A 22,268-nucleotide genomic window follows, 5' to 3' on the forward strand; every position below is an offset into this window, starting at 1 on the left:
TATTTGATGCAATTTTTGTACAGTAATGGAAGTCGGTCTAAAATGCACTGCTGTGCTATTTGGATTAGTCATATGAATGTTCTGGCATAGAGTGTTGAGAGAGTAACTTTAGTTACAAATTATGACTATGTAACCCCCAAATTTTATGTTGTTTGATTCCATGGTGACAAGAAATTGTTCTAGATTATTTAAACCTGAAAGCCGAATGGTGCCTTCTTAGCTGCTGTTATAAGTACTGCAGTGAGAGAAAACTGTGTTGATGGAATAAACACCATTCATCCAGGGTTGTGACACAAGGGTTTCTATTTTATTCATGGAAACAGGAAACCTTGATACATTCAGAATGTAGTTCTTTGAATACAATAGTAGCAAATGGTAATGATAGCTGTTAAATGTGATTCATTCACATACACATAATATCCTGGTTCAGATCAAACTGATGCTCAAAATAATTGCTCTGTGTCAGGGGACGTTCAACTTTAAGGGATCCAATATGTTGCATTTTCTTCTTTAGTGTGCTGTTTCTCAAGGAGTCTCTATTCCTTACCAGTTCCTGGAAAATAGGAACGAGCAGAGCTGCACGCAGTTCTCAGGACCGAGATCATGAGAAAGGGCACCTGCTTGGATTCCTTTCAGTGACTCCCTTCAGTGACCTTTTACTTAAAGGTAATTAATCAGTTATGCCCCTCTTCCTCAGTATATGGAATGCTTTCTGGCCCTTTGAAGATTGTTATTTGCTTGGCTTTGCTTTTGCTCAATTTTTTTTTTTTTTTTTTACTGCCTATAGCTGCCTTGTATGAAGATACATAAACATGAGTTTCTGCAAATAAAGCACCCTTGTTTCGAGACGTGGGTCCCCTGCTTCCTTCTTCTCGTCCACTCCAGTCCCTGAGTCCCAGTCTACAAAGACTGTGACAAGTGTCGCCTGAACAGGGACCTGGTGAATGTCCTTGGCAAGCGGCTGGAGTCGACTGTTAGGACCTACAGAGGTCGGTAAGTGCAGGGTTATACGACAAACAGCTGGAAAGCCCCACCACTTTTCTACTTTACTTCATCATTTATTTAAGGTTCAAGGACTTTTGGTTTTGCATCAGTGGATAGAGGCTTGTCTCCGAACAGTGGTTAAATATAATCCCTGGTTCCCTGATGAAGGCAATTTCAATTTAGAAATTTGGAGCTGGGTTAAAGAAAATGTTGAACAAGCTGTAAGACGGGGAGAAAATATTCAAATAAATTTCTGGCCCTTGTGGGCCTTCATTTAAGCTGTGATCTTGCTATTTCAAGGCCATTCTAGCCCCCCTGATATTCGTCAACAAGCAGAATGCTCATTATACAAATATAAATTATATGATAAGACTCTACAGAAGGCCCAATTACAGCAACATAAAATGTTTCAAAACTTTCCCACCATCCCTGCTCCATCTGTCCCAAGTGCTCCTCCCCTATCTCTTGTAATGGGCAGAAAACCAAAGGTCCCCTCAATTAGAGGACAAAATTAATCTGATGATGATTATTCTGATGCTCTCTTTGACACTAAAGACAACAATACTTTTTTTGCTGACAAGAAGCCCCTAACACACACTCATATTTATGAAAACAGACGATCCACTCATTGTCCTTCACGACGAAGCCTTTCTGATTTACTGGCTTTGCAATCACGAGTCTCTGAGGCCTATGTTCTTGCCTTTCTTGTGTTAGTAAATGTTTATGCTGAAGGGCAACTAATACCAGAATACGAACGCATTGATTTTTCTCACATGCAACAGATGAAAAAAGCTGTAACTGTGTACGGCCCTCGTTCACCTTTTAGTAAGGAACCTTAAACGCATGCTTGAAAGTGAAAGTGAAGTCGCTTAGGCATGTCCGACTCTTTGCCACCCCATATACTGTAGCCTTCCAGGCTCCTCTGTCCATGGGATCTTCTAGGCAATAGTATTGGAGTGGATTGCCATTTTCTTCTCCAGGGGATCTTCCCGACCCAGGGATCAAACTCGGGTCTCCCGCATTGTAGACAGACGCTTTTATACCTTCAATAAAATCATTACTCAGCCATTAAAAATGAAATTCCATCAGTTGCAACAAAACGGATAGTCCTGTAAGTAAAAGGTCACTGAAGGGAGTCACTGAAGGGAATCCAAGCAGGTGCCCTTTCCCATGATCTAAGTCCTGAGAACTGCGTGCAACTCTGCTCCTTCCTGTTTTCCAGGAACTGATAAGGAACAGAGTCTCTGAGAAATGGCACACAAAGGAAGAAAATACAACATATTGGATCCCTTAAAGTTGAATGTCCCCTGACAATTCCCCCTTTTTTATTTTTTTCATAATTGGGGGTGATTGTAGATACTTTTGTGAAAAAGGCCCGGACCAATTGAGTTTGTTTAGTCTCAACAATTTTAGTTGAAAGGCATCGGTATACTACAAATATAATCACAAGAATAATTATCAGTGTTATAGCTCCAGATCCATTACTATGTGTAATACTTTGAAACCATCCTCGAGGGTCTAGCCCAGATAATTGATTAGCTAGCTGTTCAGCTAAGGTTTCCAAATTGTTGGAAGAGAGTAGACTCTTAAAGAAGGTTCCAAAGATTTCCTTTTGTAATAATTGTACACTTAAGGAAGTGTTATCACGTATGTTTTACAAGTGAAATTTTATTTGTTCCCAATAGTAGGCACCATAGTTGAACTGAACAGGGGTAATACAAAATTGAGTAGAATTCCAGTCACATTTTAGCATAACTTGTTTTTGTAAATCCATTAATTGATATCTGACCCATTGGATGGCTGTTTTTATTTCCTGTATTTCATCTTGAACTTCCTCATTTACCTGAGTGGTCCACATAGTATGAGTATCTTTGGTCCAGTTTTGAATACAGTTGTGTGTTTGAACTGAGGTTTGTAAAGCAATGCCTGCAACAGCGGCAGTAGTGCAAATGGCTATTAATCCCAAAATGCCAAGAATTAACCATCCAATGAATTATTTAGATCATTAAAGTAATTGAGTATGTAGCTGGTAGGCAAGTCCTGCCATGGGACCCTCTTCCCAGTGTCATTAAAGATCTACTGGCAACCATAGATTACGTCGAGATTGAAGAATCAAAAGGGATTCATTTTTCAAAGAAACAGAGGAAATAAGACAAGTATACAATTTAAAGTCTTATTAAACTGCAAGTTCCCTATAGCTATAAAAAAAGGAAGGGGAACACAAGCTTGTATGAAATATGAATAATTATAACAAAAGGAATAGTTATGTTTTATAACTATTATTAGTTATAAAATTTATAACTATAAAATTTATAAATATAAATATAACTATATAAATATAGTTATAATTATTATAGTTTTCTATTATAATATGTTTTATATTATCATTATATGTTTTATGTTTTATAATAGGCTAGACTATGTATGGAAGGCCTTCCTGATCCTACTGACCATGATCAGTCATGTCCTAGTTTTATATTATTTTCCGCCCTCCCTGTTGCTAATTCACACACACTGTTGAATTTCATAATTCAGGCTGTGTGTGTTTCGAGGAAACACGCACGTGAATGAATCATATCTAATAAGTTGGCCCCTCCATCACACTGATTCGTTCCCAGAGACTATCATGAAACGCATGTAGCAAATGCGTTTGATCAATGTACTACCAAAGACAAGCTCTTAGAGCTCACCACACTCTCAGGGTCCAGCCCCGGTAGATGCAGGTATACCCTCAGGAGGAATGGTGTCGGCAAAAGAGGAAAGGTAAAGGGGAGAAAAAGAGGCTTGATCTTCCTTGGTTTACACAGAAAGCCAATAATGTCCATGACACTGGACTTGCTCTGTTCACAGAGACCACAGGCGCCCTCTCAGTGGGGTGAAGACACAGGGCGTCCCCTCCCCTGAAGACGCTAGGCGCCTTCCCGATTTGGTCTTAGATGCCCAGGCAGATAAGTGAACTCAGAGGGCCCCTGTGCTGCAAAGAGTCATCCTTAAAAAGAGAGAGAGAAACAGAGAGAGAGAGATAAAGAAAAAAAGAATGATATGGGGATGCCAGGACCCAACACGGGAGATCCCACCCATGACAAGTTCATGTGGAAGAGACCTGACGAACGAGGCAGATGAGGACTCGAGGGACCCCCTGGACCTGCTCGAGCATCTACCCCAAAACCAGAATCTGTCTGTCTTACTATTTTGTGCCTTTCACCAACTCTTCTGACATTAACAGAGGGCTATCCCCGACCACCTTTCTCTGGAAAAATGTCAACTTAGGGCTTTAGTTAATAAGTCTCCTTGGCATGATAGGAGTGTTTCAATTCAAACCCCTCCGATGGCTTTCTAGCTTGACTGACAGGTTTATCCAGACTCTTGCAGCTACGCATGTGATTGTTCACAGCCGCCCAACCGTGAAAGACACGGGAAGCCAAAACATTCTAAAAGTCCTAGTGGGCACAGAGCTCTTTAAGGGGTGAAAAATTATTAGAATAGTACTGTACTGGGGTCCAGCCCCGGTAGGATCCAGGGATTCCCTCAGGAGGATGGCATCAGTGATAAGGATAGTAAAACAGGAGATAAAGAGGCTTGATCTACCTTGGTTTACACAGAAAGCCAATAAAGTTCCTGACACCGAACTTTCTCTGTTCACGGAGGCTGCAGGCCCCCTCTTGGTGGGGTGAGGATGCAGGACACCGTCTCCCCGGTGAAGATGTGGGGCGCCTTCCTGTTCGGGTCTTAGAAGCCCAGGCAAAAAAGTGAACTCAGAGAGTCCCTGTGCCCTAAGGATTCATCATGAAAAAAGAAGAGAGAGAGAAAAGGAGAGAAAAGGAAAAAAAGAATGGCATGGGGAGACCAAGCTCTGATGAAGCCGGGTCCCTACCTTTATTTTCAAAAGGAGCTTTAATACCCTAAGTTGTACATAGAGGATAATAGGGGGTGAAGAGTCATGCAAAGTCACTAGTCCTTGACCCTTATCGAGACCAGGCTTTCTTTCTGCAAACTTATCATATACAAAGGCTTTCGGTGATTTTCATCATCTTCTGGTCAGGAGGCCTGTTAACATTTTATGACCCTTTGTTCTGATAAAGTTTAGTTAGCCAGAAAACTTATTTTCTCTAAAAGTGATTTGTATAAAGTTTGGTGCCACTCTCCAAAAGCACTAGATAAAGTTGCATTCCCATAGGGCAAAGGTGCAGTGGGCTGTAGCAAGGAAAGAATTTATTACCTCAAGGGTCTACAGTTGTTAACACCAAGGCCACTACTTATTTTTTCTATATACCAACTATATTAAGATACTCCCAGGGACACAGTGGATAAAGGATATGGAAACTTGGCAGGAAGCATTGGCTCAACAATGAATATCCTTCACCAGTTCTATTCTAATAATTCTTAACTCCTCAAAAGGCTCTATACTATTTGAATATCTTAAGCTCCCCATGCCTCTCACGGTTGGGAGGCTGTAAACAATCATAGGCATAGCTGTAGTAGTCCAGATAAACCTGTCAGGCAAGTTAGAAGGCCATCTGAGGGTTTTGGATTGAAACACTCCTATTGTGATCAGGAGGCTTATTAACTGGAGCTCTAAGTTGATTTCCTTCAGAGAAAGGTGGTCAGGGATAGCCTCCCATTAATGTCAGAGGAGTTGTTGAAAGTGTAAAATAGTAAAACAGACAGATTCTGGTTTTGGGGTAGATGCTCAAGGAGGTCCAGGGGGTCCTTCAAGTCCTGATTCACCTTGCCCGTCAGGCCTCTCCCACATGACATTGTCATGGGTGGGATCTCCCGTGCTGGTTCCCGGCAGTACTGGTAAAGGGCTTCATTGCTGTGCCAATGCTTGCTGCCAACTGCCCATATCCCTTATCCATTGTGCACCTGGGAGAGCAGTAGTTAACATAGTTGGAATGTAAGAAAAACAAGTAGTAGCCTTGGAATTAACCACATCAGACCTTTGAGCTAATTGGTTCTTTCTTTGTTGTAACTCACTGCACCTTTGCTCTGTGAGAATGTAACTCTGTTTAGCACTTTCTGAGGCTGACATAGATTAGAAATATAAAGAAAAAACACTTCAAGGGAAAATAAGTATTCTGGTTGAGCAGCCTTTATCAAAAAAGGGTCATAAAATGTCCACAGGTCTCCAAGGCCAGAAGATAATGTACACAACATTGTTTATGGGAAAGGTATGCAGAAAAAATCCTGGTTTCGGTAAAGACAAAACAGATGTAATGTTTGGGCTGACTCTGCATGACTTTGCATCTTTCATTTCCCTCTAGGTACAAGTCAAGGTATAAAAGTTCCTTTTGAAAATTAAATTATGGTCCTCCCTCACCAAAGCTTGGTCTCCCCCTGTCATTCTTTCTTTCCTTTTCTTTCTTTCTCTCTCTTCTTTCAGGAGGACTCCTTGGGGCACAGGGGCTCTCTGAGTTCATTTTTTTCCTGGGCTTCTAAGACCCGATTGGGAAGGCGCCCTGCGTCTTCACTGGTGAGAGGGCATCCTGCGTTCTCACCCCACCGAGAGGGCATCTGCGGCCTCCGTGAACAGAGCAAATTCAGTGTCAGGAGCTTTATTGTCTTTCTGTGTAAACCAAGGAAGATCAAGCCTCTTTCTCTCCCCTTTTAGTTTCCTTATCGCCGATGCTGTCATCCTGAGGGATTCCCTGGATCCTGCGGGGGCTGGACCCCAGCACGGGGAGACCAAGATTTAGTGAGCAAGGCCCATAACTTTATTTTCAAAAGGAGCTTTTATACCCTCAGTTGTACATAGAGGATAATGGAAGATACAGAATCATGCAGGGTCAGCAGTCCTTGACACTTATCTAGAACAGGCTTTCTTTCTGCCAACTTATCGTTTACAAAAGCTTTAGGTGATTTACATCATCTTCTGGCCAGGAGGCCTGTTAACATTTTTCTTCTGATAAAGGTTAACCAGAAAACTTATTTTCTCTAAAGGTGATTTTTCTAAGGTTTGGCACTACTCCCCGAAAGCACTAGATAAAGTTGCATTTCTATAGGGCAAAGGTGCAGTGGGCTATAACAAGGAAAGAATTTAACTCAAGGGTCTACAGTTGTTAACATCAAGGCTACTACTTATTTTTTCTATATACCAACTATATTAATTAACATACTCCCAGGGACACAGTGGGTAAGGGATATGGAAACTTGGCAGCAAGCATTGGCTCAACAATGAAATCCTTCACCAGTTCTATTCTAATAATTTTTAACTCCCCGAAAAGCTCTATATTGTTACAATGTCTTAAGCTTTCCATGCCTCTCGTAGTTGGGAGGCTGTAAACAATCACATACGTAGTTGTAAGAGTCCGGATAAACCTGTCAGGCAAGTTAGAAAGCCATCCAAGGGGTTTGGATAGAAACACTCCTATTGTGCCCAGGAGATTTATTAACTAGAGCTCTAAGTTGATTTCTTTCAGAGAAAGGTGGTCGGGGATAGCCCCCCGTTAATGTCAGAGGAGTTGGTGAGAGTCATAACATAGTAAGACAGATTCTGGTTTGGGGGTAGATGCTTGAGCAGGTCCAGGGGGTCGCTTGAGTCCTGATCTGCCTTTGCCTTTCAGGTCTTCTTCGCATGACCTTTGTAATGGATGGGATCTCCCATGGTGGCTCCCGGCATCTCCCCCTTTTTTATTTCTTAAGACAGCCAGATGCAATTCAGTTGTGAGCTTCTGAGTGCTCTGTCAGAGAGTTCTAACAATACAAGGAAGAATAATTACGAGAAGCAGAATTAGAGCGGCCACAGCAGCATAGCTGAAAATATTAGACAGAATGGTCTTTCCTGAAATAAAATTAGAGAATATATGGAAAAAGTCACTTGCTACTCCTGAGGCAGTAAAATCTAATCGGGACTGTTCCACGGTCCTTATCTGATTATGAAGTTTCTCTAAATCTAAACTAGTGCTGGAGCTATTCCAGACACCTGAAATATGATTTTTAATCTTTTCCCAGTTATAATCTGTCTCGTTTACTTTCAGGGGCGTTACACATATCCACTGGTAGTCGGCATGACAGGACAGTACCAATTTCACTTTTAATGCCTGTAATTCAGTCTCAATATGTATTATTGCTTCTACTAGGGTGTCTACCCTCATTTCTAGTTTCCTGTCTATAACTTATTGTGTTGCCAATGTTAAAGAAACATTTTTGGACATAGCACCAACATATTGAGCAGCATATACTTGTTGAGTCAATGATATTGCTGCCACAGTAACAGAGGTAATTGCAGTTATCAAAGCTGATATCCCCAAGATAAGTAAGCCCACGAACCGTCGTGATCGCATTAAATCTCTGATTGTTGTAACACAGCAAGACCTTAGTTATCATACTAATGGGTGGTTACAGTCACAGGCACCATAAGATAGGGTGGACGTTGCACACCATAAAGGAGCAAACATTATATTGAGGGTTGAAACAAGATGAGAGCATACATTGTTCACAAGACACCACATTAGGTCCACCTGAATAATTCATTTATATATTAAGTCTTCTGGAGTCACTAGAGAAGAGAAAAACATAAGGAGAGGGTAGAGAAACTAAAATAGAGTCAGATCAGATCAGATCAGATCAGTTGCTCAGTAGTGTCCGACTCTTTGTGACCCCATGAATCGCAGCATGCCAGGCCTCCCTGTCCATCACCAACTCCCGGAGTTCACTGAGACTCATGTCCATCGAGTCAGTGATGCCATCCAGCCATCTCATCCTCTGTCGTCCCCTTCTCCTCTTGCCCCCATCCCTCCCAGCATCAGAGTCTTTTCCAATGAGTCAACTCTTCGCATGAGGTGGCCAAAGTACTGGCGTTTCAGCTTTAGCATCACTCCTTCCAAAGAAATCCCAGGGCTGATCTCCTTTAGAATGGACTGGTTGGATCTCCTTGCAGTCCAAGGGACTCTCAGGAGTCTTCTCCAACAGCACAGTTCAAAAGCATCAATTCTTCGGTGCTCAGCCTTCTTCACAGTCCAACTCTCACATCCATACATGACCACAGGAAAAACCATAGCCTTGACTAGACAGACCTTTGTTGGCAAAGTAAGGTCTCTGCTTTTGAATATGCTATCTAGGTTGGTCGTAACTTTCCTTCCAAGGAGTAAGCGTCTTTTAACTTCATGGCTGCAATCACCATTTGCAGTGATTTTGGAGCCCCCCAAAATAAAGTCTGACACTGTTTCCACTGTTTCCCCATCTATTTCCCAAGAAGTGATGGGACTAGATGCCATGATCTTCGTTTTCTGAATGTTGAGCTTTAAGTCAACTTTTGCACTCTCCACTTTCACTTTCCTCAAGAGGCTTTTTAGTTCCTCTTCACTTTCTGCCATAAGGGTGGTGTCATCTGCATATCTGAGGTTATTGATATTTCTCCCAGCAATCTTGATTCCAGCTTGTGCTTTTTCCAGCCCAGCGTTTCTCATGATGTACTCTGGATATAAGTTAAATAAGCAGAGTGACAATATACAGCCTTGACGTACTCCTTTCCCTATTTGGAACCAGTCGGTTGTTCCATGTCCACTTCTAACTGTTGCTTCCTGACCTACATACAAATTTCTCAAGAGGCAGATCAGGTGGTCTGGTGGTCTGGTATTCCCATCTCTTTCAGAACTTTCCACAGTTTATTGTGATCCACACAGTCAAAGGCTTTGGCATAGTCAATAAAGCAGAAATAGATGTTTTTCTGGAACTCTCTTGCTTTTCCCATGATCCAGCGGATGTTGGCAATTTGATCTCTGGTTCCTCTGCCTTTTCTAAAACCAGCTTGGACATCAGGAAGTTCATGGTTCACACATTGCTGAAGCCTGGCTTGGAGAATTTTGAGCATTACTTTACTAGCGTGTGAGATGAGTGCAATTGTGCGGTAGTTTGAGCATTCTTTGGCATTGCCTTTCTTTGGGGTTGGAATGAAAACTGCCCTTTTCCAGTCCTGTGGCCACTGCTGAGTTTTCCAAATGTGATGGCATATTGAGTGCAGCACTTTCACAGCATCATATTTCAGGATTTGGAATAGCTCAACTGGAATTCTATCACCTCCACTAGCTTTGTTCGTATGTCTGGCTCTAGGTCAGTGATCACACCATCATGATTATCTGGGTTGTGAAGATCTTTTTTGTACAGTTCTTCGGTGTATTCTTGTCATCTCTTCTTAATATCTTTTGCTTCTGTTAGGTCCATACCAATTCTGTCCTTTATCGAGCCCATCTTTGCATGAAATCTTCCTTTAGTATCTCTGATTTTCTTGAAGAGATCTCTAGTCTTTCCCATTCTGTTGCTTTCCTCTTTCTTTGCATTGATCGCTGAAGAAGGCTTTCTTATCTCTTCTTGCTATTCTTTGGAACTCTGCATTCAGATGTTTGTATCTTCCTTTTCTCCTTTGCTTTTCGCTTCTCTTCTTTTCACAGCTATTTGTAAGGCGTCCTCAGACAGCCATTTTGCTTTTTTGCATTATTTTCCATGGGGATGGTCTTGATCCCTGTCTCCTGTACAATGTCAGGAACCTCATTCCATAGTTCATCAGGCACTCTATCAGATCTAGGCCCTTAAATCTATTTCTCACTTCCACTGTATAATCATAAGGGATTTGACTTAGGTCACACCTGAATGGTCTAGTGGTTTTCCCTACTTTCTTCAATTTAAGTCTGAATTTGGCAATAAGGAGTTCATGGTCTGAGCCACAGTCAGCTCCTGGTCTTGTTTTTGCTGACTCTATAGAGCTTCTCCATCTTTGGCTGCAAAGAATATAATCAATCTGATTTCAGTGTTGACTATCTGAAATCATGTATAGAGTCTTCTCTTGTGTTGTTGGAAGAGGGTGTTTGTTATGACCAGTGCATTTTTTTGGCAAAACTCTATTAGTCTTTGCCCTGCTTCATTCCGTATTCCAAGGCCAATTTTGCCTGTTACTTCAGGTGTTTCTTGACTTTCTACTTTTGCATTCCAGTCCCCTATAATGAAAAGGACATCTTTTTTGGGTGTTAGTTCTAAAAGGTCTTGTAGGTCTTCATAGAACCATTCAACTTCAGTTTCTTCAGCATTACTGGTTGGGGCATAGACTTGGATTACTGTGATATTGAATGGTTTGCCTTGGAAATAAACAGAGATCATTCTGTCATTTTTGAGATTTCATCCAAGTAGTGCATTTTGGACTCTTTTGTTGACCATGATGGCTACTCCATTTCTTCTGAGGGATTCCTGCCCGCAGTAGTAGATATAATGGTCATCTGAGTTAAATTCACCCATTCCAGTCCATTTCAGTTCGCTGATTCCTAGAATGTCGACATTCACTCTTACCATCTCTTGTTTGACCACTTCCAATTTGCCTTGATTCATGGACCTGACATTCCAGGTTCCTATGCAATATTGCTCTTTACAGCATTGGACCTTGCTTGTATCACCAGTCACATCCACAGCTGGGTATTGTTTTTGCTTTGGCTCCATCCCTTCATTCTTTCTGGAGTTATTTCTCCACTGCATATTGGCACCTACTGACCTGGCGAGTTTCTCTTTCAGTATCCTATCATTTTGCCTTTTCATACTGTTCATGGGGTTCTCAAGGCAAGAATACTGAAGTGGTTTTGATTTGCATGTCTCTATAATGAGTGATGTTGAGCATCTTTTCATGTGTTTGTTAGCCATCTGTATGTCTTCTTTGGAGAAATGTCTATTTAGTTCCTTGGCCCATTTTTTGATTGGGTCATTTATTTTTCTGGAGTTGAGCTGTAGGAGTTGTTTGTATATTTTTGAGATTAGTTGTTTGTCAGTTGCTTCATTCGCTATTATTTTCTCCCATTCTGAAGGCTGTCTTTTCACCTTGCTAATAGTTTCCTTTGATGTGCAGAAGCTTTTAAGGTTAATTAGGTCCCATTTGTTTATTTTTGCTTTTATTTCCAATATTCTGGGAGGTGGGTCATAGAGAATCCTGCTGTGATGTATGTCAGAGAGTGTTTTGCCTATGTTCTCCTCTAGGAGTTTTATAGTTTCTGGTCTTATGTTTAGATCTTTAATCCATTTTGAGTTTATTTTTGTGTATGGTGTTAGAAAGTGTTCTAGTTTCATTCTTTTACAAGTGGTTGACCAGATTTCCCAGCACCACTTATTAAAGAGATTGTCTTTAATCCATTGTATATTCTTGCCTCCTTTGTCAAAGGTAAGGTGTCCATATGTGCGTGGATTTATCTCTGGGCTTTCTATTTTGTTCCATTGATCTATATTTCTGTCTTTGGAGCCTATTATATGGAGTGAAGTAAGCCAGAAGGAAAAACACCAATACAGTATACTAACGCATATATATGGAATTTAGAAAGATGGTAACAATAACCCGGTGTACGAGACAGCAAAAGAGACACTGATGTATAGAACAGTCTTATGGACTCTGTGGGAGAGGGAGAGGGTGGAAAGATTTGGGAGAATGGCATTGAAACATGTAAAATATCATGTAAGAAACGAATTGCCAATCCAGGTTCGATGCACGATATTGGATGCTTGGGGCTAGTGCACTGGGATTACCCAGAGGGATGGTATGGGGAGGGAGGAGGGTTCAGGATGGGGAACACATACATACCTGTGGCGGATTCATTTTGATATTTGGCAAAACTAATACAATTATGTAAAGTTTAAAAATAAAATAAAATAAAATAAAAAGAAATTAAATTAAATTAAAAAAAATAGGAATAGAAAAAAAAAAAAAAGAAAGAAAACTGAAGTGGTTTGCCATTACCTTCTCCAGTGGACCACATTCTGTCAGATCTCTCCACCATGACCCGCCCATTTTGGGTTGCCCCATGGGCATGGCTTAGTTTCATTAAGTTAGACAAGGCTGTGGTCCTAGTGTGATTAGATTGACTAGTTTTCTGTGAGTATGGTTTCAGTGTGTCTGCCCTCTGATGCCCTCTTGCAACACCTACCGTCCTACTCGGGTTTCTCTTACCTTGTGGTATCTCTTCAGGGCTGCTCCAGCAAAGCGCAGCCAATGCTCATGCATCCTTTACTCTTAAAATAGAGTAAGTAGAATTACTTTCTGGCCAGGTTAAAGTAATAGGGGCAGTAGCGGCAAGAGCTCTCCAAATTTCTGGTTGCCAGTAAGTTTTGCCCTTAGCCGTATAGGAAAACATAGGAGGAACAAATTGATTATGATGCCATCTACTGGTGGCTAATGGCCAAGGAACTGAATATTCTTTCCAATTGTCCAATCTGCCGGTAAACTCATCATTGGACATTGAGTCCTGACCTGGATTTGGGTTGCTCCAGTCCTGAAGTGTATAATTTCTGTTCTGTAATCAATTTTCGAATTATAAGTACAAGATTTCCAAATCGGATACCCTAAGCGACCATCTATGGTGTTCCATATGACATCTGAGGGAACAACATTATCACAATTTGGATATTCTGGTGGAGCTTTGAGGAACAAGGTTTTATGCGGGTCAAGGACCCTGGGCATACGAGTTTGTAATACCCAAACTGACCGATCCCTTTTAAATGCAAATTTTAAGTTTGGGGAATCTGTCAGAATTGCTTTTTTAGAGGCTCCAATACATCCTTCTTTGGTAGGAGTAATAAAGCTTCCTGTATGACCAAAGTGGAAGTTAAAGCTAACAGGAAGATCGTCTGTCAATGCCCTAAAGGTATAATTGAAATTAATAGGGTATTGATCCTTTGTATAGGAAGCATATGATCCTCCCAAAAGGCGAGGCTGGTTTGTGTGGCCCCCTATAGGGTCACTGTTTCAAGTAACTACTTGGAAGGTCGGAGGATCTGGGAATTATGCCCCAAAATTTTCTGGAGCAGGAGAGGAGGCGCTTATCTGGCAAGATAGCAAGGCAAGAATAGCAATAAACACTCTCTCAGGGGAGGTTGAAGAGTCCTCCGGAGAAGATATGTGCCTAGTGACAGAGCGTCTTAATCTGTCCCCAGGTAGGTATGGAGGTTTGTTGACTTGCCCGTGTAGGACACCCTGGTGATTTCCCACAACGTAAAGGGGTAGGAGAAACAATAACCTTTATACGGAGTTGTGACATCTGTCTGGTGGGTGGGTCCACTTCCTGTTCATCCAGGATCTCTGATGTCAGTTGTCTCGAGGTCAGCTGGACTTCCTGTATTGGCAGAAGGGGTGGAGGTAGAGGAGGTCCCTTCCTTTTTTTGTGGTCGAGGCAATGGGGGGACCGGGTGCCTGGGGGGCTGCAACATGACGAATCAGTCTGTCTGGGATCCAAATCGGAGAATCTGCGTCCTGTGGAAAAATACAAGCATATCCTCGGCCGCTAGTTAATAATGGGTCAGGACCCCTCCATAGTCCGGAGAGGAGGTCCTTCCATTTTACCAACGGCTTTGTGTTTTGTTGCTCCGGACACCAATGACGAAGCATTGCAGCGGCTTGGGACGAGTCAGCATTCAGGTTATTTATTACAAAGAGAGCATGTTGCAGGATCTAATGGGGGGGGGGGGGGGGACTATATTTGAATTCTCCTTCCTGTAATTTTTGAATTTGTATTTTAATGTTTGATGTGCTCTTTCTCCTATAGCTTGTCCCTGTGGGTTATAGGGGATGCCTGTGTTATGTTTTATTTGAAACCTTATACAAAACTCTTGGAAAGACTTAGAAGTGTAAGTAGGGGCATTATCAGTTTTTAAAGCTTTTGGTAGGCCTAAATATGAAAAGCAAGTAAAGAGATGTTGTACTACATCCTTATATGCCTCTCCAGTGCGGGCAGTTGCAATGATGACATGAGAAAAAGTATCTACAGTTACATGAACAAAAGACCATTTTCCAAATGAGGAGACATGAGTTACATCCATCTGCCAGAGTATATTAGGTCTGAGACCACGAGGGTTAACTGCCATAGGTAAATTATTTGCAGTAGTGGGACAATGTAAGCAGGAATGAACAATCTCTCGAGCAGATTCTCGAGGAATCTGAAACTGATATCTTAATGCAGTAGCATTTTGATGATGGAGTGAGAGGCTCGGGCTTCTTCAAAAGCAGAGGCTACTGTGACCTTGGTTAGCGAATCATTTAAGGCATTTAAAGGTCCGGGCAGTCCAGAATGAGCTCGATGTGGCCAATAAAATATGCTCGGTTTCGTTTCCAAATTTGCTGCTGTAGTTTCGTTAACAAGTTAAATATTGTAGTTTTGTTTTCAGGCAGAACGGCAGTCTGAATTTGCGGAAACAGCCTGACCACATACTGAGAGTCAGAGTAAAGGTTAAATTCCTCCTCTGCACGCATAACGAAAGCCTCTGTAACAGCTGTGAGTTCAGCTCTTTGAGCTGAAGTTTTCCTGTGTTTGTAAAACCTTATGCTGATTTCTTGTAAGTATAGAAGCTCTGCCATTAGCTGACCCATCAGTAAAGGCCATTTGAGCGTCTGGGATGGGGAGCTGTTTGCACCTAACAGGGAAGATGACTGGGTGTCTAGATATAAAACTTAACAAAGCATAGGAGGGTAAATGATGCAGAATCTGACCAAAATAGTTTCCTATAGCAATCTGCCAATTTTTATCAAACATTAGTAGAGCATCAAGCTGTTCTTTGTTGTATGGATTATAATTTCTGATGGCTCTTTACCAAATAATTCAATGCTTTGCCTTCTACCTTTTAATATCAACGTAGCTATCAACCCTGGATAAGAAGCCACTACCTTTTTAGCTTGAGCGGGAAGATGGACCCACTCTAGGGGGCCGTTTTGCCATAAAACAGTTGGGGTAGCCAGCAAAGGAATTGCCAGGCAGCTGCCAATTCAATTCTTTTCTCATAACTATCAGATAAAGCCTCTTCTACTTTGTGTAGGGCCTTCTGAGCCTCAACAGTTAATTGCCTTTTTGAAGTTGGATCAAGATCCCCGCTCAGAATGTTAAAAAGAGGCTTCAGCTCAGCAGTGGTTAATTTTAAATAGGGCCTTATCCAATTAATATCACCTAAAAGTTTTTGATAATCATTCAAAGTAACAAGATGGTCCTTTCTTAAATGTAGTGGGGCATGAGTCACTGTTTCAGACTTTATAACCCTTCCTAAATAAGTTATGGGTGGATTGGTTTGAATTTTCTCCAGGTCAATTTTTAGGCCTCTAGCTGACAGTGCCTGAGTCAAATCTTGGAGGACGGTTTGCAAATGAGCTCTATTGGGATGAGATATTAAAATATGATCCATGTAATGAATCATATATACTTGTTCATATTTAGCCCTAATATCTTCTAGAGCGGCACTGACAAATTTTTGACATAAGGTAGGGCTATTTTTCATCCCCTGGGGCAAAACTTTTCATTGAAACCTTAAATAAGGTTGTTTAAAATTTTCTGATGGCAGACTAAAGGCAAATCGCTTTTTATCTTCAGCACTTAAGGGAATGGTTAAAAAGCAGTTTTGTAAATCAATTACAATTAAATTATATCCCTCTGGAACGGCCACTGGGGAAGGGAGCCCAGGTTGTAAGGCCTCCATGTTTTCCATAGTGGCATTGATAGCTCTCAGATCTTGTAAAAGTCGCCACTTGCCAGATTTTTTCTTAACGACAAAAATGGGAGTGTTCCAGGGGCTATTGGAGGGTTCAATATGTCCCAATTGTAGTTGTTCAAAGATTAACATCTTAGCTGCCAGTAATTTTTCTTTAGGCAGAGGCCATTTTTGAGATTTCCACGTAATGGGGTCGGCAGCAAAAACAATGGCCTCCATTATATATTTGGATACCCCAATCCAGTACGTTGCTGTCGAGGAGTTGGGCAAATTGGTTCAATTATTCCTGTCTGTTGTTTGCCTAATCCTTTTGATGGATCATAGCCCATATGGAGCATTTGGGAGATCACTTTATCATCGGGGCTGTAAAGTAGCACTCCCATTTGAGACAAAACATCTCTTCCCCACAGGGTAAAAGGAAGTGAGGGAACTATATAAGGTTGAAAAGTTCCATGGGTGTCTTCAATCTGCCAATCTAACATTTTTGCACTCTTACTACTGTGGGGGCTCTCCCTAATCCCACCAACTCGTTTTCAGTAGTATGTGTTGGCCAGGAGCTGGGCCAGTCCTTCCCTGCAATACAAGAAACATCTGCTCCTGTGTCTCACAGTCCCACAATAGACCTGCCACTAACCAAGATAGTTTTCATAGGGCGTTTCTGAGTAATTTCTGTCACCCAGAAAAACATATCACTGGACCCAAATCCTTTCTCTTGCCTCTCACTTTGAGTAGCAGTGTGCCCTATGGCAGTGTCATAAGGCAAAAGTAAAAGTTGAGCTATTCTTTGTCCTTGATGAATCTGTGTAGTTTTAGTTGGGGGTGAAATCATTATCTGAATCTCTCCTGTATAATCTGAATCGATCACTCCAGGGATAATTGCAAGTCCTTGCGTGGCTGAGGAGCTTCTGCCTACTATAATTCCTACCAAGCCTGTCAGTAATGGGCCTTTAACCCCTGTAGGGATTTTTATAGTAGGACTATCTGGTGTTAATATTGTTGAGGTGGTGGAACTGAGGTCCAGTCCTGCGCTGCCTGGGGTTCTTCTGATGAGCTCTGTGATGGGACGAAGGGTTTGAATGGGTGTAGTGTTGTTGCCCCAGTCGTTGTTGGGGCCTGAGGCTGGCCCCTCAACCCGTTTCCCGACTGCTGGTCAGGAACTAGCAAGGTTCTGTTTTTATGGAACTTTGATCTGCAGTCCTTTGCCCAGTGATATCCCTTCTGACAACAAGGGCAAGGAACCTTAGGGAGATTAGGAGCCACAGCCGTGGAGGCAGGATTTGACAGAGAAGAACCAGCTGTTTTTTGGGGGCAAGCGTGCATAAAGTGCCCCTCCGGGCCACAAGAAAAGTAGGCTTTAGACAAGCCAGCATTCCAGCCTTGATTACTGGAATAATTCTTTGATGGGTTATTCTGGCCTGTAAAAAAGGATTGAACTGTCTGTTGATAAGAATCTCCTTTTATGGCTGCAGCTATGGCAACGCCCTGCATCATTGCTGGTCCTACATCTGCACATTGCCTGATGTAATCTATTTCCCCAGATTTTTTTATAGGACGTATATGGCCTGGCAGGTAGAATCAAATGCCAGTTGTTTTACCAATATATTACCTGCCTCATTACTAGAAATTACTCTGTGAACTCCCTCCATAAGTCATGACATAAAGTCCTCATATGGCTCTTCTGGTTTTTGTTTAACGTTTGAAAAGGAAGAGGTTGATTCTTTTCCTTGAGGCAATAATCGCCAGGCCCCAATGATGCAGGCTGTTACCTGTTTTAAAACCCTTTTGTCTAAACCCATCTGATCTCCAAGTGTTCCAAATTCACCAATTCCTACCAACATTTCCTTTACAATATGTCTTGGGCCATATCTGCCATTAGCATCAGCCTGCTTTTGGGCAAGATCTTCATATTCAGTTCTCCAGAGTATATATTGCCCTCCAGATAGACAAGCCTTAGCAATTGTTTTCCAGTCATGAGGTATCATCCATCTGGCCGTCAAGGCTTCTAACAATGTTAAAGTATTCGGGGCTGTAGCCCCATATAAGGCACAAGCCTGTTTAAGTTCTTTAATTAGTTTCATTGGAAGGGGTTCCCAGGAGGAGACCTCTCCCCCATCCCATTCCTCAAACATTACGGGAAAACAAGCCTCAAGGTGGGGATCAAATTCATCCTCGGGGCCAGAAAGAACCCTCCTCCAGGGAACTCCTAGTGGAGGCCCCTTACCCCCATAGTGGGGGGGAGGCATGGGGGGACGGGAGCCCATGTTTCTCCTCTCCTGTTCCAGAGATCCTTTAACTGTCTGATGTTTAAACCTTACGGATGGTCAGACTGGAGATGTTTCTCTTAAGCTCTTAGGAGCATCCTTAGCTAAAAGGGGCCAATCCTCATCAGAATGGTATTGAGCTGCTGTTTCCTCTAAATCTTGCTCATCTTAAGGGAAAGCTGATCTTTCTTTTCATCCCTATTTTCAGTATGACGATCGGTGTCCATGGCAGCTAACGTGGCCCTTAATTGTCGATAGCTAGGTATAGCCTCTTCATCTTCACTTCCCTCTTTAACATGTACCTTTTCAGATTCGTGAGCTGGATCTAAAGCATCTCTAATCATATTCCACAGGGAAAAGGTGTCAGTAGGGACCTTTTCCGGGCCATGCAAAGTGTAATAAGTTTTTAACTGTTTCCCTACTTTTTCCCAGGTGTCTAGGTTAACAGAGCCCTCTCCTGGAAACCAAGGACATTGCTCTTGTACAAATGTAAAAAATGATTGAACACTGGCTTTCTTAACCTTAATTCCTCTTGTATTTAACAGTTGCAAGATTACTCCTATAAAAAGTTGTCATTCTTTTGACTCATTATTACCCACGTCAGAAATTTCTATCTTTTTCACTTCTGTCTATGTGAAAAGATTCCACTTCCCACTCCATCCAACCTACCTGTCTTAAGCAGGGGGTCTGCGACACCCTGAGTGGGGTCCTAGCCGTCGCGAAAAACGGCACAATGGGGGAGCCTTAACTTCGGGTGCCTGTTCCGGGTGCCACTTACCAGGGTCCAGTCCCAGTAGGATCCAGGGACACCCTCAGGAGGAACGGCGTCGGCAAAAGAGGAAAGGTAAAGGGGAGAAAATGAGGCTTGATCTTCCTTGGTTTACACAGAAAGCCAATAAAGTCCGTGACACCGGACTTGCTCTCTTCATGGAGGCCACAGGCGCCCTCTCGATGGGGTGAGGATGCAGGGCGTCCCCTCCCCTGAAGACGCTAGGCGCCTTCCTGATTGAGTCTTAGAAGCCCGGGCAGTTAAGTGAACTCAGAGGGTCCCTGTGCTCCAAAGAGTCATCCTGAAAGAGAGAGAGAAAAAGAATGACACAGGGAGACCAAGCTTCAGTGAGCAGGGCCGTAACTTTATTTTTAAAAGGAGCTTTTATACCCTCAGTTGTACATAGAGGATAATGGAAGATACAGAGTCATGCAGGATCAGCAGTCCTTGACCCTTATGGAGACCAGGCTTTCTTTCTGCAAACTTTTTGTATACAAAGGCTTTAGGTGATTTACATCATCTTCTGAGCAGGAGGCCTGTTAACATTTTTCTTCTGATAAAGGTTAGTCAACCAGAAAACTTATTTTCTCTAAAGGTGATTTTTCTGAAGTTTGGCACCACTCCCTGAAAGCCCTAGATAAAGTTGCATTTCTATAGGGCAAAGGTGCAGTGGGCTATAACAAGGAAAGAATTTATTAACTCAAGGGTCTACAGTTAACATCAAGGCTACTACTTATTTTTTCTATACACAAACTATATTAATTAATATACTCCCAGGGACACAGTGGGTAAGGGATACGGAAACTTGGCAGCAAGCATTGGCTCAACAATGAAATCCTTCACCAGTTCTATTCTAATAATTTTTAACTCCCCGAAAAGCTCTATATTGTTACAATGTCTTAAGCTTTCCGTGCCTTTCGTGGTTGGGAGGCTGTAAACAATCACATACATAGTTGTAAGAGTCCGGATAAACCTGTCAGGCAAGTTAGAAAGCCATCCAAGGGGTTTGGATAGAAACACTCCTATTGTGCCCAGGAGACTTACTAACTAGAGCTCTAAGTTGATTTCTTTCAGAGAAAGGTGGTTGGGGATAGACCCCGTTAATGTCAGAGGAGTTGGTGAGAGTCATAAAATAGTAAGACAGACAGATTCTGGTTTGGGGGTAGATGCTGGAGCAGGTCCAGGAGATCCCTCGAGTCCTGATCCGCCTTTCCTGTCAGGTCTTCTTCGCATGACCTTTGTTATGGGTGGGATCTCCCGTGGTGGCTCCCAGCACTACACAACAGGCCAATCAACTGAGAGACTACTTGCTGGGCAAGGAATAGTGACTTTATCCAGAAAGCAGGAGACCAAAAAGATGGTGGACTACTGTCCCAAAGAATCATCTCTGAGGAGTTAGAATTCAGGTTTATTTTACACGAAAAGATTGCTATAGCTTCTTTTCAAATATGGACTTACTGCAGTTGCTCAGTACCTGAACTAAAGTCATCAGAGAAAACATATAGTGAAAAAGGTAAAGGATTTGCCACAACCACTGAGTCTGGGAAGTATGGCTCCACTATGTTCCTATCTTGTGACTTTTGGGTAACATCCTTGCCACACACATTACATTGCTGTGTGTTTTCTCCAGGATAAATACTCTGATACTACTGGCAAGATGTTGAGCTGTGAGGATAGTCTTTTTTTTTTTTTTTTACACTTCTGAAACTGGTGAGGAATCTTTCTAGAATGAATTCATGTTCTAAGGACCTAATAAATACATATATATATGGCTTCTATGCAGTATGAATTTTCTCATGAAGCCTAAGATGTTGGCACACTCATGATATTTGTATGGTTTCTCAGGAGAATGAATTTTCTGACCAACAGTAGGGTGTGAATTTTGAAGACTTCTACCATATGCCACATTCACATACTTTTCTCTCATGTATGGATTTTCTGATGTTTAGTGAGTGCTGATACCTGAGTAAAGGATTTTCCACACTTGAAACATTTGAAAGGTTTCTCTATATGTATTCTGCAATGACTTGTAAGCTGTGAATTCAGACTGAAGAACTTGCCACACTCATCACATCTTAAAGGTCTCTCTCCAGCATGAACTCTCCAGTGAAGTCGAAGATGTGCTTTTTGACCAAAGACTTTTCCACACTCATCGCATTTGTAAGGTTTCTCTCCAAAAAAACGCTCTGATGACCAGCAAGGTGTTAACTTCAGCTGAAGACTTTGTCGCATATATCACATTTAAATAATTTCTGTCCTGTATGTATTTTCTGATGTCTCCCGAGGTTTGAGCTGTCAGTAAAGGCCTTGCCACACTCATCACATTTGTAAGGTTTCTCTCCAGTATGAACTGTCCAATGATTTAAAAGGATTGACTTTACGTGAAAGGCCTTGCCACACTCATCACATTTGTAAGGTTTCTCTCCAGTATGAACTGTCTGAAGGATTGACTTTACACGAAAGGCCTTGCCACACTCATCACATTTGTAAGGCTTCTCTCCAGTATGTAATCTCTTATGAGTTAAGAACTGTGAAGGTTGACTAAAATGCTTGCAATACTCATTACATTCGTGAGGTTTGTCTCAAGAATGAACACGCTGATGATCAGCAAGCTGTTCACTTCCCCTGAAGACTTTGTCACATATATCACATTTAAATAAATTCTGTCCTGTACGAATTTTCTGATGTCTCCTGAGTTGTGACTTGTCAGTAAAGGCCTTGCTACAGTCATCACATTTCTAAGGTTTCTCTCCAGTATGAACTGTCTGATGCCTTAAAAGGCTTGACTTCACACGAAAGGCCTTGCCACACTCATCACATTT

At 42.0% G+C, this 22,268-nt stretch overlaps 1 long non-coding RNA gene across 1 annotated transcript; it reads right to left on the reverse strand.

Moving 5' to 3' along the window:
- Positions 1–280: 280 nt before the first annotated feature.
- LOC133229741 (uncharacterized) lies at positions 281–22,173 on the reverse strand. Its single transcript, XR_009730631.1, has 3 exons — positions 21,409–22,173; positions 19,456–19,747; positions 281–14,197 (listed from the first exon to the last, which is right to left on the reverse strand). It is a non-coding gene; the product is annotated as an uncharacterized LOC133229741 (long non-coding RNA).
- Positions 22,174–22,268: the final 95 nt, after the last annotated feature.

This window comes from Bos javanicus, chromosome 18 (genome assembly GCF_032452875.1).
Source record: "Bos javanicus breed banteng chromosome 18, ARS-OSU_banteng_1.0, whole genome shotgun sequence".
NCBI lineage: Eukaryota > Metazoa > Chordata > Mammalia > Artiodactyla > Bovidae > Bos > Bos javanicus.